Source organism: Carica papaya, chromosome 8 (genome assembly GCF_054855325.1).
Source record: "Carica papaya isolate Zhongbai chromosome 8, ASM5485532v1, whole genome shotgun sequence".
NCBI lineage: Eukaryota > Viridiplantae > Streptophyta > Magnoliopsida > Brassicales > Caricaceae > Carica > Carica papaya.
In genome coordinates this window covers 6,144,101-6,164,807 of record NC_142316.1, presented here as the reverse complement: position 1 = coordinate 6,164,807, position 20,707 = coordinate 6,144,101, and the positions used below count along the sequence as shown (strand labels likewise).

Genomic DNA, 20,707 nt, shown 5'->3' with positions numbered 1-20,707 from the left:
TGTTCCATTAAAGCTCAAGGAAATAAATTCTCGCAAGTTTTAGTATGGAGAATACTTTTGCTAATACAAATTTAACAAAACTCGAGGAGATATTTGTAAATTCTTTTTATCTCCTTCTAAATGAGAGTCCATCACTGATGCTTATATCTGCAGTCTTGACATGTGTTGTTTAGCAATCAAAGAGTTGTAAAAATTTTTGAGGGATTAGAAATTCTTCTGGAGGCATTGGTGTCAGAAGATCTACATGTAAATATTGTGGTTTTGCTAGACGCATGGTAAATAAATGATACAAGAAGTATAATTGTCTTCCTAAGTCCAGGAATTCTGTCAATCAGTGTAGTACTCAAACTACAGCAATAGAGTCTAATCTAACTAATTCCAAAGTAAAATGTCAATCTCAGGATGACACTTCGACAGTATTGCCTCTAAGCTTTACAAAAGACCAGTAAACAAAAAACCTTAGCCCTTATCGAACCCTCTGATTCAATCTGAATAGCCAATCTAGTATGTACACCCCAAGTTGGTACATTGACTACCAATTTTTAGAAAACTTGTGATCTAGGTATCATCTCATTTTAATACCACAATCAACTGGATAGTTGGTTATGGGGCCACAGATCATGTAATTAATAATATTGAGTTATTTGTCTTATGTAGACCAGTAGGTAATCTTTACATAAACCTACTTAACTCTCAAAAAACCACTGTTACCCATGTTGGTGATGTTCATAGTTCACCATCCTTGATACTTCATAATGTTTTGTTTGTGCCAGAATTTTCATTCAATATCATATCAGTCAGTCGTTTTTTGCAATCTTCCAAATATTGCTTAACATTTACTAGTAATTGTTGTACTATTCAGGATATACACAATCGGAAAAAGATTGGTATAGTTAAGGAGAGACATGGCTTATATCATTTTGAAGTGTAATAGACCAATAAACTTCATACTGTAAACTCTGTTATAAAATCAAATTCTTTTTATTCACCTTCAATTTTTAATTCCCGAAATTTGTGGCATTTTCATCTTGTTCACTCTTCTACACTAAAATTTCATGCTCTTCATTAATTAGACAGTTCTATTGTTTCATGTCCTTCCTTTAAATGTGATGTTTGCCACTATGCCAAATAAAAAAGGCTTTCTTTTACTTCTAGTGAATTAGTAAGTGTTCATTGTTTTGATTTAATTTATTTTGGTATATGGGATCCTTTTTCTGTTCCTTTCATTTATGGTAACCATTATTTTTTGACAATTATTGATGATAAGAGCCAGTAAAACTAGTTATTTCCCATGAAAAAAAAGTCAAAAATGAGAAAAATAATTCAAGAATTTTTTGCATATGTTGAGACACAGTTCACGATCAATATCAAAAGTATCAGAACAAACAATGGGTTGGAGTTTGATATGTCAAACTTTTATAAAGGAAAAGGAGTTGTTCACAAAAAATCTTGCCCATATACCCCACAGCAAAACAACATGGTGGAGATAAAACATCAACATATCTTAAATGTGGCAAGGTCATTAAGGTTTGAAACTCATTTGCCTCTGAAATTTCGGGTTGACTGTGTCTCACATGCTGCATACCTCATTAACCGTATACCGTCTCATTTTATCAACAATAAAACCCCATTTGAGTTATTCAATAATCCTCTAAAATTACAACATCTTCTAGTTTTTAATTGCTTATGTTTTGCTTCAAATATTGATCCACATCGGTCAAAATTTGATTCTCGTGCCATAAATGTGTCTTTCTTGGCTTTCCTTCTAACATCAAGGGATATTTAGTCTATGATCTAATCTCTTACAAATATTTCTCTCTCAAGATGTTTAATTTATTGAACATGTTTATACCTTTACCACTTTCTCTCATGAAATTTTAGAAAACTTTATTCTTCCCATCATTAATGATTTTGCAACAGGGTTTAATAGCAACTCATACAAGTCTTGGAGCTGGCAAGATGATGCAGACCATGTTCACTCTAGTGAACTAATAAATTCTGGTAATATATCTTTACCTCTTCTGATTTCGTTGAGCATCATGATTATGATTCTATCCATATTGACACACCACATTCCACATAAAATATTAATCCAAACAATCCTTCACCTATACCATGCAGGGGGTCATCTAGGTCACTGAGACTACCTACTCATTTAAAAGATTATTTTCTATATGGTCTTAAGCCCTAAGTTAACTTTCATACATCTACACCTCATTGTATTTCAAAAGTTTTAACCTATGACAAAATAATTTTAAACCACAAATCTTTTTTTATATTAACCATTTCCTAAGGCCATGAATCCATAACTTACAGCTAAGCAGTTCAGTTTCCTTAATAGGAAGAAGTAATGTTTACTGAAGTGAAATCCTTATAAGATAATCATACTTGGGACTTAGTCAATTTACCCTCTAGAATGAAACCAATTAGTTATAAACGGGTTTATAAGATAAAGATAAGGGCTGATGGTTCCATTGTGCACTACAAAGCTAGATCGGTTGTGAAGGGGTATACCCAACAATTTGACATTGATTATTTAAATATCTTCTCCCTAGTTGCAAAGATGACTATAATAAGAACATTGTTGGAAATTGTTGTTGTTAAGGGATGGTTTTTACATCAAATGGATATTAATAATGTATTTTTGCATGGTGACTTACATGAAGAGGTGTATATGATACCTCCTCCTGGTTTTCAAGTTACTCAGCCAAACTAAGTATGCAAATTAAAAAAAAAAAGCCTATATGGTTTGAAGCAAGCAAGTCGATAATGGCATCTTAAGCTTACCAATGCACTGAAAAATAACGGTTTCTTTCAGGCTCATGATGATTCTTCTGTATTTTTTAAGCATACAGATATTGGATTTGTGGCTCTCATTATTTATGTTAATGATGTAATTTTAGTAAACAATAGTATAATTGAAATCAAGTCTGTAAAAGCTTATTTGCATGACATGTTCAAAATCAAAGACCTTGGCAAAATAAAGTTTTTCTTGGGGCTTGAAGTTGTCAGGTCTAGTGCAGGTATTAATCTGTGTCAGAGAAAATATACTCTAGACTTGTTGATTAAAATTGGATTCTTGGGCTATAAATTAGTTTCTACTCCGATGGTTTTTTCTCTTAAATTGACAATGTAGAATGGCTCTCTTTTAGTTGATGTTACTAGCTATAGACAACTCATTGGTGAATTACTTTACCTCACTTATACTAGGCCTGACATTTCATATGTTATTCAACAATTATCATAATTTTTAGATGTATCCACTTAGATACATCTTCAGGCAGCTCATAGAATATTAAAATACTTGAAAAGAGCACTTAGACAAAGTAGTTTTTATCCTACTAATAATTCTTTACATTTTACAGGTTTTAACGATTCTGATGATTGGCATTCTGTCCTGATTCTCGAAAGTCAGTTACTGGATTTTGTGTTTTCTTGGGAGATGCCCTTATTTTATGGAAAATTAAAAAACAACAGACTATTTCTCGATATTTTTTTGAGGCGGAGTATTGGGCACTTGCTGTAGTCACTTGTGAATTATAGTGGCTACAATATTTACTCATTGATATGTGCATTCCATTCCAAATTGTTGTATTATATTGTGATAATTTGTCTGCAATTAAAATTGCTGAGAATCCTATGTTTCATGAGCGGACAAATCATATTGAGATTGACTGTCATGTTGTTCGCTAAAAGTTGTCCGAAGGCCTTATTCACTTGTTGCATGTTTCCTCTTTGTATCAACCAGTCGATTGCTTTACGAAGGCGTTATGTAGCTCTCAATTCAAAGTTTCCATCTCCAAGCTAGGTATACAAAATTTGTATACTCCACCTTAAGGGGGCCTATTAGAGTAGTAATTGATAATTTGATAATTGTATGTAATTTTATAAATAGTTAAAATTTAGAGTACTTTGTGTAGATACAAAAAGTTTTACTCTCTGTATAAATACTCTCTCAACCACAATTAAAGTACTAAACCTCATTTTTACTCTTTTAGTTTTACTACTTTAGTGTCTCTCTCTCTCTCTCTCTTGAAACACTTTAGCTTATTTTATGGAATTCATACCAAATTTTCTTCTATTTTCTACAAAATTGCATCAGATTTAATTATTTTTTCTGCTTAAATCATTTAGATTTCTTCATGAAATCTAACACTTGTCTTTATATGAAACTGAATTAAATGAAACTAACTTTTGACTTTGTATTTTAGGCTTACTTATGCGAGTAAAGGGTGAAAAATTCACACTAAGATCACATGACCAATATGATTATAAGCAAACAGCTAAAAAAGTCTTTTCAATCATAGACTCCGGGTATTTCATAAAAGGGAGTCATCTACTTTTCTTGGTAGAGACTAGACATTCATCTCTTTTAAGACACATTAATCATATGAATAATAAAAATTCTAAATATTTTGTAAACTTGATTATTCATTCTTCCACAACCGAATGCAACTCTCCTCATAGATCATTTTTAACTTCAAATAAATCTCCTAAGGATTCAAGAATCATTGTCCTATCAAGCATGACTAGGTTTCAAGAGGTTTACATCATCAAAATTGAGAGTCTTCATCAATTTAGAGTCTTTTTCAAGATAAGAGATGAAGAATATTATTATTATAAATCTTAGTTGAGATTGCACTATTCTTCATCTCATGGTAGAAATCAATATTTTTTGAGTCCTACTTCAAGTTAGACTTGTGTCTAAGTTTCCTTAAAGAGTTTGAATTCAATCTTGTAAGAGTTTTAATCGGTTTTATATTCATAAGTTAATATTTTAAAGGAGTTGGAATCATGTCTGAAGTATGAAAGTTCAAAGGGATAAGGATTCCCCATCATGGTCGATCCTCACAAGAAAAAGGAGTTATTTTTCTACTCAAATATACCTGGAATTTTATTCATCTTCAACACAAAATCTATATAAAAAAATTTATTAAATTATAAAGTCCCAGTTTGATCAAGACAAGACAAACAAAATCGTTTAAGAATTCAACAACTATCCAAGAGTAAAGAATCTTAATTTATGTTAATTTATAAGTCTTTATTTTATTATTTCCTTAAGAGTCCTAGATAAGATTTCAAGATTTGTTTCCTAGATTTTAAACGTTGATTTCTATTATAATTCTCTTAATATTTTTCTATAAAAGGCTATGACGTTGGTTGTAATCAATGAACTCAAATCAATAAAATTTCAAGTTCTTACTTCAATATTTAGCTTTTTGCTATTGTGAGTGCTCTTTGAGATGGTTCTTCAACTATTTTGTTAAGTGGAGCATTGGTTCTACTTATCAAGATAATGTCGTGGCATTTTGTCAATTCTTATTATTTTTCTCAATTATCTTAGTTCTCAATCACATGTTAATTATGAGTTAAAGTATGAATGATTTTTTTAGTGATTAAGTTTTCTTGTTAAGTTATATGTTAGGATTTTTTTATCACATTAGTTGATCCCAGGTTCTGCATCACCTACCATTGGGACTGTTCAATAGATCAAATGTGCTAGTTGTTACTAAGAAATTTGGCCAAGCTATTAATGTCAATTTCTCTAAAAAAGAGGGCACATGGGTGAACTATATTTGTGTTAAAAGTTTCTTTTGATATATCCAAACCCCTACCTCCTAGTCTTTTTCTAGTTAAACCATAGAATTCTCAATATTGAGTTCAATTTAAGTATGTCTTCCAAACTGTTCTTATATGTGTGGCTGACTTGATTATGAACGAAAAGCATGTGAGCAATGAAAACCATTTATGGTTCATCTTCATCAAGTAATTGGCTCAAACCATATGGCCCTTAGTTACATGTTGACATAGTTTTAAATAATGAATTTTGGCACAAAGGGAACATGATAAACAAGATTTTCTTCGAAATGAAGATAAGCTTGTTGATATTGATAACTAGGTCCATTTTATTGAGGTTTCTGTCACCTAATATAAAGGAATGTTTATCCATACAAATCAATCATGACATTGGGATTGATGCTTAATGACTATTTGTAGCCAAAAATAAATAAAAATGTAGAGAACATTAATGAGGGTGGACGAGATTAAGGTGAATCCTTTAATAATAAATAACAGAGATATTCCAGTCATCCGTACCCAACCCAAGGATGCCAAAAAAGATTTTATTAATTCTAAGTGGGATTATTCTGCAGTCCAACAAAGCACTTAAGTATTAACGTACTCTCAAGCCAGGCTCAAATTAGTATTATAACTACTCTTACAATGAAAAGAAAGCTCCCTAATATTGACACATAAGAAGTCCATTACATTATGGAAAAAAAAGTTAGGGGTTGTTGTTAACATGAATATTTTATTGTATACATAATTGTAATATTTTTCTCAATATAGCTCTCACTATTAATTTCTTGTAATTATTTAAAATCTCTATTATAAGGAAAATTTTCTTATTTGTACTTAAGAATTCTTGTATATATATATGAGTTATTTGTAATACCAAAAATATAGTGAAAATAAAGTAAATATTTTTTCCTAAATTTCTACAATTGTCGATTGTATTCCCCAAAAATATGTTTACTTGTCCTTAATTGAGCAAATTGGCCTATCTATTAATGCCACTTCAAGAAAGCTTCCTAAAAGATTCTTTTAAATAAAGGAAATAAAATGACCTTAATTGTAGAGTCCCAGAACTTAAAAAAAAATAAAGTCATGAATTAAATGCGGAAGCAAAACAATAAAATTTAGGGTTTACATTCATTATATAATAATTTAAAATGTCCAATAGGACTACAAGAATATTCATTCTAAAAGAAATTACGAAAATCAAGGAAATAAACAGAAAACCAAATATTGAGTATTCTAGGACGACCGTCACTAGCTTTTGAAGGGAATCTGGGTGGTGAACTATTCACAACCCTCTTGTTGATCGGGATCTGGGTCTTAGTCCTCTTGATCAGAAATAATTAATGAAAGGTAAGTTACACTAGCCTAATAAGAATATCACATTACTCACCAATACAGAAACTGAAGGTTGGTAAAAATTATAAAACAACTAATGGAGCTCTTGATTTAAGTAAATTTATTTATCATAAGAAAAACCATTTATTGCGTATATTTACCGTTGCGAGATTTCCAAAATCGACCTATAAAGATAATAACTCAAATAAATTCCAACCTCATATTCAAGAGAATAAGAACAATAACTTTCCCTTTTTATTTGCCTATTAGTATCCCTGGGAGCCCATAAAGATGTCCCACTATGTGTGAACCCATATCCAACATTGTCAACTAACTGGTCGTTCCCATATCCCATCCAATATGAGCGCAAAAAATATCATCTCTCAATATCTCGTTCGGTATGAAGGTGAATCGAGCGGTCCCCATATCCCATCCGGTATGAGGCAATGTTCACGGTAGGGTTCCCTCTATACTCGATCCGTCCACCATCTCCCAAGATATCTAGTAAGGCTACCATTCATTAATTCACATGATCAAACAATTTTTCGTTTGCATATTAATTACCAATTTCACAAATTAACTGTAAATCACGCAAGACAAGTAATATATATATATGAAGGAAGCACAATTTAATTATTTACTTATTTTAGTATATTATCATGTATTTAAAGCTGTAAATTTAACAATCGGTTAAACATAACAACAAATAAATGAGTAACCGATTTTTAGCTCTATTAGTAACCTGTAATTGTTCTCAAAGTTTTTCAAATTACACAAAACATCATATTACCGATTATTAAGTTTCAATTCTATAATAGGAAGTAAAGTGAAGGATTTTTATCCGAGTTGATGTTCGAAATATCAAACTTTCTACTACACCAACTGGTAGTTCCCAGGTTTTCTTAATTTTATTGCAGAGATTAAAATACATTTTACATTCCTAAAAATACCCCTCAAAATCTAAAATCGGTGTTAAAAACTTTTTTCGACCAATTTCGAAATTCCGACATGGTGACACCGCTGCCTGTAGCAGCGATTTGCCTTAGCCTAGCTATTTTCGGCTAGTTTTTACTGCTTTTATACCCATCCCTGCGAGAAAATACATTAGAGGGAATTGGTTGGCCGAAAAAATAAAAAAATGAAAACCTACCGGCAACGAGATTTTTCAATGTGGCGATTTCGCCGGCCAACATTCGCGGTTGTGTGTTTTTCTTCCGTCAACCTGTAAAAACTAAAATGGTGAACATAATGGTGGAAAAATCACATGAAACGGGAAACGGGAAAGGGTTCATCGGAGGCAGTTTCGGATTTTGCCCGTGGCAGCGCTGTAGGGCTTTCCCACGATTTTCGGCTCATCTGCAGATTTTTTTTCTCTGATTTGGTCATGGGAGTGCTCGGAATCAAATTCCAAGCAGATATGGGAATTTTTACCTTTTTTGGCGGTTGGAGGTGGCTCTAGCACAGTCGACTACCTTCTTCGGTGACTGGTTCTTCTTCTCCTGTGGGTGGCTAATGGCTCGGGTTTGGGTTCAGTGTGATGCTAGATATTTATATCTATCTCGTTTAAATTTGGAGTGTTCATCGCGTTTGGTTTCAACCGTTCGATCGCGTTTAAAGAGAAAATAAATCTGAACCGTTCATTGCAATTTGATCTCGAATGTTCGATTGCGTTTAAAGGAGGAATGAATCTGGGCCATTCATTGTGTTTAATCGCGATCATCGATCGAGCTTGAGGAGAGTGTAACGCCCAAATAATTTTAAATTATTATTATTATTATTATTAATTTTATTTTTATTTATTTTATTTTATTTTGTTTATTTTAATTTAATTTAATATAATAATAAAAATAATAATAATTGTAAAATTGGGTAAAAATATTATTTAGATTTAATTGAAATTGATTTTGGGGAAAAGGGGTGAAAATTAGGATTCTGGGGGTATTTTTGAAAAAAAAAATCAGAAATCGGGGGTCAAAACATAATTTAGAAAAATTGTGCCCCGTCAGCGCCACGTCAGCGGCCCAGTCAGCAACCCTGGCCAACCAGGACCTGCCGCGTGGCAAGACCACGTCGACCGGGAACGAGCCACGTGGGCGATCCGCGTGCGCGCGATCGGACGGCTCAGATGCATTCCAGCACGCACGGACGGCCCAGATCAAGCGTGCGCACGGACGGCCCAGATGCAATCGCACGGACGGCCCATATGCACGCGCACGGACGACCCAGATTCAATCGCGCACGGACGGTCCAGATTTAATCAAAACGGACGGCTGTGATCAAAAGACAAAAGGGTATAAATAGAACCCTCACACCTGACCACAAAAACCCTAGCCGCCTGCCCTCGCCGGAGAAGACGAACCAGACGCCGGAGGAGTCGGCCGCCGCCGCACCGGGGAGTTTTTCGACCGCCGATCGAGGTAAATTTCATACCCCCGGCTCGTTTTTTCCACGCTGAGTTCCCTTGTGGCCAAATTGGAGCCAAAATCCCGGCCAAACGGCCGGAAAACACGGCCGAAACCCAGCAGTGCCGCCGCATCCCACCTCGGTTTTTGCCTCCGATGAGGCCATTCCCGGCCTCCATTTGATACAATTTTTATATCACCGTGATCACTATTCTTTTCTCTACAGGTTGATCGGAGCCGAATCACCAAAACACGAACCTCGCCGAAGAGCCGCAGCACCTGAGAGCACCGCCGCCGGTAAGCTTCGATTTTTCGTAATTTTTTGGCCCCCCGAGGGCCCTAGGGTTGTTTTATCGCAAGGACCGATGCAAGTGTGGCCGAATTCGGCCGAAAACGGCCAACCCGAGGTGAATCGCCGCCGCAACCGGCGGCGCCGTCGCCGGAGCACGGCGGAGCCGCCGTCGCCGGAGCACGGCGGAGCCGCCGTGCCGGAATTGCAATATTGGCCGAAATGGGCCCTGGGTCTAATTTGGGATTTTTTGGGACACGTGCAAGTACCAGTAGTGCGTTTCAGTTCCCCGGGAAAAATTCAGGAAAAATTAGGGACAGCCTATAGACGCACTGTGGAGCCGTGTTCGGACCCCGAAACAAGTAAGGACCCCTCACCCTATTTTCTATCACGGTATTAAAGTTCAATAAATAATAAAATGGTGTTTCATGAATCAGTAGATGTGTGAAATTGTTTAAGGTCGCTAATGGAGCCCGAGTCTGGTGTATTTGTCGGTCAGTTGTTGTTTGTTCTATTTTACAGTTTTAAATGCAGTATGATGCATGATGTTCTCATTTCATAGTTTCGTGTGCATAAATCACTGTTTTATTGATTATGGGTTGAATGACTGAGAACCCGATGTTGTATGTTGGCTTGTTTGGCATGAATTACTGGTTGCTTGTTTGTGTGAGATTTGATAATGCTGACTGAGGAAAAGGGGAATGAAAGGTTATGTAAATTGATAATTGTATAATGTGGTCAGCCTGACTAGATATCTTGGGAGATGGTGGACGGACCGGATCCGTAGGGAACCCTACCGGGATTGTGGTCTCTCATACCGGACGGGGTATGGAGACCTTATGTGTTTTGGCGCCCATACCGGACGGGTTATGGGGACGGCCCGTTTCACCCTCATACCGGACGGGGTATTGAGGTTTATAGTTTTGGCGCCCATACCGGATGGGATATGGGAACGGCCCTAGAATCTGATTACAAATGTTAAAGGTTCACGGGTAGCGGGACCCCTATGGATCCCCATGGATACTAGTAGGCTGGTAAATAAGGAAAAATATGTTGTGTCATGATTGAGATGCAAAAGGCGTGATAAGTATTATGTTATACAGTTCCTATGATTTCATGATGATGATAATGTTATTGCTTTCGTATATTGTTTTATGAATTTCACCGAGGTAAGTGGATAGTAAAGGATTTTATTATTGATAAAAGAATTTGTTGTAAACTATGCTCCATTGGTCTTTTTGTATTTTCTACCCACCTTTACCTCTGTGACGGTGAGATAGTGTGATGTCTTTACTGGGCTGGTGTAGCTCATTTCTTATTTAATCATTTCAGATCAGGAAGACATTGTTCCCGAGCCCGTTCCGCAGGAAGACGGCGAAGGGGACGCCTGAAGACTCCGTAGTCATATTTATAGCTTTTATTTTCGAGTTTCTCTTTTAGTTAGTTTGTTCTTTTATACTCTGAGCATGTTTTTTATTTTAGTGTAAGGGATGTTTAATCAAAATTTTTATTACGCTTCCGCATTTGACCTTTTTAATACACATATTTCATTTCAAATTTCCGGGTCCGTTACAGAGAGAACGAATCCGAACCATCCACGCGCGCAGGAACGCTTTTGGACCATCTGATCGCAGGCACGCGAATTGCTAGTGTGGCCTCCCCCGTGGTACCAAGTTAGTGTGCCTTGCCACGCGGCGCGCTCCGGTTCTTCGGAGTTGCTGATTGGGCGGTCCTGCATAGCACAATTTTCTTTAATTACGTTTTAACTTCTAGTTTTTTATTTTTCTTTTAAAAACACTTTCCGAACCCAAATTTTCACCACTTTTTTTCTAAAATTATTTTTATTTTCATTCTCAACCTATTTTTTTTCCTAATTTTACATTAAATAAAAATTTATTAATTTCAAATTTAGATTTTTATACATTTTTTTTAATTTTTAAAATTAATCTCGAGTCAAATTATGGGTCTGGGTATTACATTAATTTTAGATGAAATTTATTGACCACTAATAATCTAAAAGATACAACAAAAAAAAAAAAAGAGAAAAGAGGCCGAGCAGCCATAAAATATAATATGGAGAAGCATTTAGTAAAGTTAAATAACCCTTCCTCAATCAAATAATGTGGAATCTTGGTTTTTCCTATGAGGTAATCAACCTTATTTCGTATTACATTTCTTCCACCTCTTTTAAATTTGTTATTGTTAAAAAATTAGGAGTAACCTTAATGCAGAAGCAATAAAATGAGATACTTATTTTTCTGCCCACGATCCTTAATTGTTGATACCTTTTATTTTCTTTCAGATGCTACTAGACTTCCGAGAAATTTTTATACCCAAAAATCAAAGTTTGCTTATGGTTTAACTCAACGTGAAAGAGAGAATAGTAATATGATTTTTTCTGAATGTTATATGCTTTCTTAATTCAATAGCAACAATTTTTTCTTCCTTATATACTCACCAACAGTCATATCTTTTTATAATAAGGGTTTCTCTCTTATAAACTCATGAAGAGTCGTGGACTTTTCTAATTTTATACATCTCTCACTCAGCTATACAAGCCACACTAACAACAATATACTACCACATCAATATATGTCTCACGCTTCATATAAAATATGGGGTGTGCGACTAAAAGCTAATAAGTAGTGTTATATTAAGTCACCATATAACTAATATAACACGTTTATATTTATACTACCCCAGATCATTTGAACATCACTGTTAGCATACACTGTCCCTCTATGCTATAATTATATTACTTGATTATATACAAAATGTAACTACCTGAGCTTATGTGATGATGGCATAAAGATTCTTTCGTAGACACTCACAACAATCCATCTCAACTTGACTGCTTTCATAACATGCTCCGCTGGACCATATAGGTCATGGCCCTTGGAAACATATTAAAGTAGAAACATCAAATCTTGATTTTATGTGATAGCTCCAAGTCGAATGGTATCATACAAGGAGGATGCAAGAGTCCATAAGTTTCACACAGTGACAAAATAGGGAATTATGTTGTCACTCTCTATATCGGTCATCATATAGTACGTACAGTACGATATGTATGTTACAACATAACTCCCACTAAGTTGGGCATGTTACTCTTCTATGTCGTGTGAATCATAAGTCCATATACTACTTAAATATTTAAGTTGAGCCACTTGATCAACATACTCAATTTGTGACCTGACACTTGATATTTGGCACTAACACTTTACTATAAAATCAAGTATATTTCATACTCGACTCTTTAGAGTCTCATTTTACACGTACTAAGACGACTATAAAATTTTAATATTTGTCATTAATACAAGAGAAGTATAAAGACAATCCATATTGCACATACTTAACGCAAATATGATTTAATCTTATCTTACCCGCTACTCAAGTATTAGAGAGATTACCTGTGTGATAAGGTCGATCATAAAGTCTGGTAATATTATTATGTGCCTAATCATGCAATTATGTTCGTGAATATTTTATAAGAAAATAACAACTTTTATTTCATAATGATCAATATACAAAAATAATGTCCATTACGTATCAAATCTCAATCAAAAATTAAAGCCTACGAAAATCTAAACTCTTCACATGACCCTGAAAAGCATCTCTAGGTATAGGCTTAGTTAAAATATCAACAATCATTTTACTAGTAGATGTATACTTAATAACAACTTTTCCTTTTTTGATGGCGCTTCGAATGAAGTGATAACACCTCTTAATATATTTAGTTTTCCTACAAAATTTTAGATCTCGAGCATATTAGATAGCAGCAGTATTGTCACAATACCTTTCTATAGGTTCATCAACTTTAAGGGTGATGTTGAGATCTTGTAGAAAGCTTCTTAACTAAATTGCATTTTGTACAGCAAGACAACTAGCAATATACTCTGCTTCCATTCTAGATAAAGCAATGCAGTCTTACTTTTTACTAAACCAAGATATGACACCTCCACCAAGGATAAAAATATATCCTGAGGTTGACTTAGACTCATCCCAGTCGCCACCCTAGCATATGAATATCCTTTTAACTTTAAGTCCCCTCCTTGATAACAAAGAACTAGGTCACTTGTACCATGAAGGTAGTGCAAGATTCTATTGACTGCTTACCAATGAGCAGGTCCAGGGTTGCTTTGATAACGACTTACCAAACCAACCATAAAACAAATGTCCAGTCGTGTACACAACATGGCATATATCAAACTGCCGATTGCATATAAGGAATGTTGTTCATTTTTTTTTTCTCTTTATCTGTCTTTAGGCACTAATCAAGACTTAAGGTTAGACCATTCTCAACAAGAGTTTCAACGGGTTTAGAGTAATACATTTGAAATCATTCTAAAACTTTCTTAATATATGCTTCTTAGTACAGTCCTCGAAGTTTCTTGGGACGATCTATCATTATTTCTACACCAAGGACAAACCTGGCTTCACTCATGTCCTTCATCTTAAAAACAAAGGACAATAATTGCTTAGTGGCATTAATCATCTCCATGTTGTTTCCAGCTAATAATATGTCATCAATGTATAAGAAGAAAAACACAATTCCTCCCGTCGTTTTATTAACGTATACACAATGGTCTTCATCTACCATGGACAAGCCAAACGAAATAATGGCTTCGTAGAATTTGAAATACCATTGCTTAGAAGACTACTTGAGACCATATATGGATCTTTTAAGATGATAAAATTTGTTTCTTAACCTTTTGAGACAAACCCAGTAGGTTGATCCACATATATTTCTTCCTCAAGTATACCATTGAAGAAAACAGTTTTAACATCCATTTGAAATAATCAAGTCCAAATGGGCAACGAGGGCTAGAAGGAGGCAAATAGAGGCAAATCTCATCACAGGAGAAAAAGTCTCTTCACAGTCTATACTCTTAATTTAGAAAAACCTTTCACCATTAGTCGGGTCTTAAACTTTTTAATTGATCCATCTGTCCCACTTTTTATCTTGAAAATCTACTTGTTTCTAATTGATTTACATCAAGGTGGGTGATCAATTAGTTCCCAAACCTTATTTCTCGTCATTGAGTCCATCTCATTCCTCATGGCATCTATCAACTCTTTACTGTTTGGTGAATTCACAGCCTTTTTAAAGGAGGTGAGTTCTTTAATTTCTAAAGGAGTGCATAGGAAAATTTCTCTTTGGATTTGGAAATATCATTAGAGAATGTTTTCACATTTACTCATTCGAATTCTAGGACCTTCATCACCTACCTGACTAGATAAATCTCTCTAAAGACTAACCTCATGTTCCAAGCTCGGATCTTAAGGACTAACAAGATTTTTTGATGGATTGTCATTTGTAGGCAAGTTTCCACCATCTAGAATAGTAGGATCACTCCTATTATCTTTTTCATTTGGTAGAATATCACTATCCTTGGTGACTTGGTAGGTTCTCAATACCTTCTTCTCACTAATAGATAATTGCATGTTCTTCTGTAATTCATACAGTTCGAAATTCTTTTTTATTTCACCAATGATTAGGAACTCATCCTGAAAGAAATCAACATTGTGGGAGTTAATTTCAATCATGCCACCATTCAGATGTTCTCCAAACATTACATATCATTTTGAATGTTCGGGATATCTGCCAACCCCCAATGACGTAAATGATCCAAAATAGGCTTCTTGTCATTCCATAACTCATATAGAGTGATGGATATACTTTTACTTGGTACACAGTTAAGGATGTAGGTTGCCATAAATAATGCATCTCCCCAAAAATTATTAGGGATGTTGGTATGTGCCATTATCAATCTAACCATTTATAGTAATGTACGATTTCTTCGCTCTGTAATACCATTTTTTTGCAGAGTATGGAGAATTGTAAGTTGCCTAGGTATACCATTTTTCTCACAATATTTTTTGAATATATCATAAAAGTATTCACGACCAAGATCAGTTCGAAGATTCTTCACTCTTTAATTTATTTGATTTTTTACTTCTGCTACAAAATGTTTGAACATATCTAATGTTTCATAGCGGTGAGAAATTAGATATACATATCCATATCGTGAATAATCATTTATAAAAGTGAGAAAATATATGGCACCATGATGTGTTTTGATAATTAAAGACTCAAAAATATCAGAATAGATTAATTCTAAGAGACTTGATGACCTTGAAGCATTACTAAAAGGCTTCTTACTCACTTTACCGGCTAAGCATGACTCATATTTAGGCAACTTACCCTTAGTAAGTTGATCTAAAAGATTTTCTTTAGCCAGTCTACTAATTCGATCTAGGCTAATATGATCAAGACTAACATAAGCAAGCATATAATTATTATATATATTATTATCTAAGTCAAGAACAAAGAAATTATTTTTAAAGACCCATGACCAAATACATCCCCATGATATAAAATATCTAAAGTACTAGGCTTAAAGTTAAAAAAGAACCTAATCTCAATAAGAAAACAACTAAAAGTAAACAACATCATAACCCGAGTGCATAGAGAGTATCATGAAGGAGTAAAGTATTTCCTCCACATAACTTGAGCTGGTATGTTTCGATTCCAAGGACATCCTCTTCGCTATCGTTGCCTAATACAACAGTTTACGAACCCATCAGGACACGATGGTAGTCCACGAATCCAGCTCGATCTTGAATTACAAGTTTGCTTGCTCCCGTGTCTATAATCCAATTAGGAGAATAATTAGCAACTAATGTGTAACGGCCCCGGAAATATTAAAAAGAAATAAGTATTTAAATATATCGAATGCGGAAGCGAGATCAAAATTTTAGTTAACATCCCTTACACGAAAAACCAAAAAACGTACTTAAAATATAAAAGATTAAACTAACTAAGAAAGAAACTCGAAAATAAAACTATGCGTATGACTACAGAGTCTCTAGGCATCCCCTTCGTCGTCCTCCTGCGGAACGGGCTCGGGAACCATGTCTTCCTGATCTGAAATGGTTAATTAAGGAGTGAGCTACACTAGCCCAGTAAGAACATCACGATATCTCACCGTCACGGAGATAAAGGTGGGTAGAAAAACACAAAAAAGACCAATGGAGCATAATTTACAACAAACTCGTTTATTAACATGAAAACCTTTACCATCCACTTACCTTGGTGGAATTTATGAAAACTATATAAGAAAAACAATAACATTATCATAATCATTGAATAATATAAGCTGTAAAACATAACACTTATCACGCCTCTTGTAATTCAATCATTGTACAACATATCTTTTTCTCATTTACCAGCCTACTAGTATCCGTGGGGGTCCATAGGGGTTCCGCTACCCGTTAACCTTTAACATTCATAATCAGTTTCCAGGGCCGTCCCCATACCCCGTCCGGTATGGGCGCCAAAACCATGAACCTCAATACCCCGTCCGGTATGAGGGTGAAACGGGCCGTCCCCATACCCCGTCCGGTATGGGCGCCAAAACCATAAACCTCAATACCCCGTCCGGTATGAGGGTGAAACGGGCCGTCCCCATACCCCGTCCGGTATGGGCGCCAAAACCATAAGATCTCCATACCCCGTCCGGCATGTGAGACCACAATCCCGGTAGGGTTCCCTACGGACCCGGTCCGTCCACCATCTCCCAAGATATCTAGTCAGGCTGACCCCCATAATACAATTATCAGTCTACACAACCTTTCATTTTCCTTTTCCTCAATCAGCATCATCAATTCACATACAAACAAGCAAACAGTAATTCATGCCGAACATACAACATACAGTATCAGTTTTTCAGTCATTCAACCCATGATTAATAAAAACGTAGTAAATGCGCACAAATCTGTAAAATAAACACATCAAACCTCATTTTGCATTTAAAGCTGTAAACAGGCCAAATAACAGTAAATCACCAATCACACTAGACTCGGGCTCCATTAGCCACCTTAAGCAATTTCACACATTCGTTAATTCAAGAAATACCGTTTTATCATTTTGAACTTTAATACCGTGATAGGAAATAGGGTGAGGGGTCCTTACTTGTTTTCGGGATCCGAATACGATTCACAGTGCGCCTGCAGGCCGTCCCTAATTTTCCCTGAATTTTTCCCGGGAAACTGAAACACACTAACCGTACCTGCACGTGTTCCAAAAAAAATCCAAATTAGGCCCAGGGCCTCTTTCGGCCCAAATCGCAACTCCGGCAAGGCGGCTCCGCCGTGCTCCGGCGACGGCGCCGCCGCTGGCGGCGGCGAGTCGCCTCGGGTTGGCTGTTTTCGGCCGTTTTCGGTCGAATTCGGCCACACTCGCATTGGTCCTTGTCAGAAAACAACCTTAGGGCCCTCGGGGGGCAAAAAAATCACGGAAAAACGGAGCTTACCGGCGGCGGCGCTCTCGGGTGCGGCGGCTCTCCGGCGAGGTTCGTGTTTTGGTGATTCGACTCCGGTCAACCTGTAGAGAAAAGAATGGTGATCACGGTGATATAAAAATTGCATCGAACGGAGGCCGGGAAGGGCCTCGTCGGAGGCAAAAATCGAGAGGGGGCGCGGCGGCGCTGCTGGGCTTCGGCCGCGTATTCCGGCCGTTTGGCCGGGATTTCGGCTTCGATTTGGCCATAGGAGGAATCAGTGGGGAAAAACGAGTAGGGGGTATGAAATTTACCTCGATCGGCGGTCGGAAATTTCCCCGGTGCGGCGGCGAGTGGCGGCGGGTGGCGGCGGTCGGCCTCTGGTTCGTCTTCTCCGGCGAGCGGCTGGCGGCTAGGGTTTGTGGTCTGGTGTGGGGGTTCTATTTATAACCCCTTGCCTTTTGATCACAGCCGTTCATTTTGTTTTAATCTGGGCCGTTCGTTTTTGATTGAATCTGGGCCGTCCGTGCGATTGAATCTGGGCCGTCCGATCGCGTGATTGATCTGGGCCGTCGGATCGCACCCACGCGGATCGCCAACGTGGCTCCTTTTGGAGTGACGCGGTCTTGCCACGTGGCAGGCCCTGGTTGGCCGGGACTGCTGACCGGGCCTGCTGACGTGGCTGCTGACGTGGCCCCTTTTTTTTTTTTTTTTTTTTTTTTTTTTCCTCCTTTCCGGGTGCTACATAATGCATAGAAAATAAATAAATCAATAGGCAAAATAAAGAAATGTACCTTTTTCAGCTCAAAATAATCACGAGTGAAGTGACCCTTGTTGCCACAGTTGTAACACTTTATACACACTACATTTTTCTCTTTATGGCCCTTAACCTTATGTTGTTTGGCCACACCACCTTTAGGACCATTGGCTTGAAAGGGGCGCCGAACTTTTTTAAATTGCTTGACACAATTAGGCTTGTTTCCCTTGGGTCTAACCTCATGGGCAACAAGCGCCACATTGAAAGGTTTAATTACCTTTTGATACTTAACCTCCATTTCAATGTGTCCAGCAATTTTAGAGAAAGTATTAATGTGTTCACTATAAACCATCATGAGTTTAAAATTTTTCCAATATTCAGTTTTATCTTAAAGTGAATTAATCATATGCAGAACCTACATATGATCTCTTATGTCATGCCTTCCAGCTCTAAGGTCATAGATTATAACACTCATGACACATGAGTGTTTAACTATACTGTGTTTTGGATCCATTTCATACTTTATCCACTTTAAATCCAAGACATAGAGTCTTATAGCGGATGTCTAACCATAAGTGACCTTAAGCTTATCCCACATGTCCTTAGTCGTGGAACAACTCTCAAACTCCCCAATGGTATTGTTATGTATGTAATACAACATAGTATATCGTACAAAGGGATCCTTCTTAAACCATTCCTGGTATGCAACCAGATCATATTTGTACCGGTCACTACCAATATTTTATGGCTCAATCTCAACATTTGATTTTTTTCTTTTTCTTTCTAAAGAGAAAAAACAAAATTGATGAAATCACCATCATTATGATGAGAGAGAAAAGAAGAAAAAATAAAATAAAATAGAAGGGTTCTTGCATTCCTTTGTAAAGAGTTTGCTATACATATATATATGCATATATATATATATATATATGTGTGTATATATATATCTTCAATCTTATTTTTTCTCTCCCCTTTTTTTTTCTTTTCTTTCACGCATATACAATACACTTGTTTTTTTTTCTTGCACACACAATGCATAATCCTCCTCCTATTTTTTTTAGTTTTCTATATATATATACACATACATATATACATCTTCAGCATTTTTCTTTCTCTCCTAGTTTTTTTTTCTTCCTTCAGGCATAAACTGCATGCATACACAATTTTTTTTTTTTACATACCACACAATGCATCATCCTCTTCATTTTTTTTCTTTCAATTTTCACCCATGGCTAAAATTCCAATTTTTTTTTTTCTTTTAAACACCACTGTGGAAAAAACCAAAATACCCAATTTTTATTATCGGCAAGCACAATTGCCACAAACATTTACATATATTCAACCATCTCAATATTTACATTTAGGAGCAAAATCAAAGGAAGATAAATGTGCCACTCATGCAATGTTTTTATTTTCAGATTATTAGAAAACAAAAATATACATGAAAAAAATAACGTATTTTCTGGATTCATTATCATAAAAAAAATCAACAAACTTAATCTAAATTAGAGCATGATTATTGCAGGGATAGATACAAGCAAATAGGTTCTGATATCACTGTTAGAAAATTAGGACTAACATTAATGCGGAAGCAATAGGATAAGATGTTTTCTTTTCTGCCCATGATCCTTAATTGTTTATACTTTTTGTTTTCTCCTAGATGCTACTAGAGTTTCGAGTAATTTTCACACCCTAAAACCCAATGTGAGAGAGAAAATGGTAATATATATTTGCTAATGTTATCTGCTTTCTTTATTCAACAATAACAATTTTTTCTCTCTTATATGCTCATCAAGAGTCATATTTTTTACAATAAAGGTTTCTTCCTTTTAGACTCACGAAGAGTTGTGTCTTTTTACAATGAGTGTTGTGAATGTTTCTAATTTTATACAACAGTTATAAATGGAACTCCATAAGCAATGAGATCTTTTCTCCCTTTATCTCTTTATTTTATCCACAGAAGCCTTATGAACATTGCTTAACCAAGTTAAAAATGTTGGTCTCTTTTAGGGAGTCAAGGTGGCTCGACGGACACCTTCAATAAATCACCTCTTATTTGTAA

General features: G+C 35.9%; 1 long non-coding RNA gene across 1 annotated transcript; it reads right to left on the bottom strand.

The window, feature by feature from the left end:
* Positions 1–16,309: 16,309 nt before the first annotated feature.
* Positions 16,310–18,719, bottom strand: LOC148240409 (uncharacterized). Its single transcript, XR_015814129.1, has 2 exons — positions 17,922–18,719; positions 16,310–17,678 (listed from the first exon to the last, which is right to left on the bottom strand). It is a non-coding gene; the product is annotated as an uncharacterized LOC148240409 (long non-coding RNA).
* Positions 18,720–20,707: the final 1,988 nt, after the last annotated feature.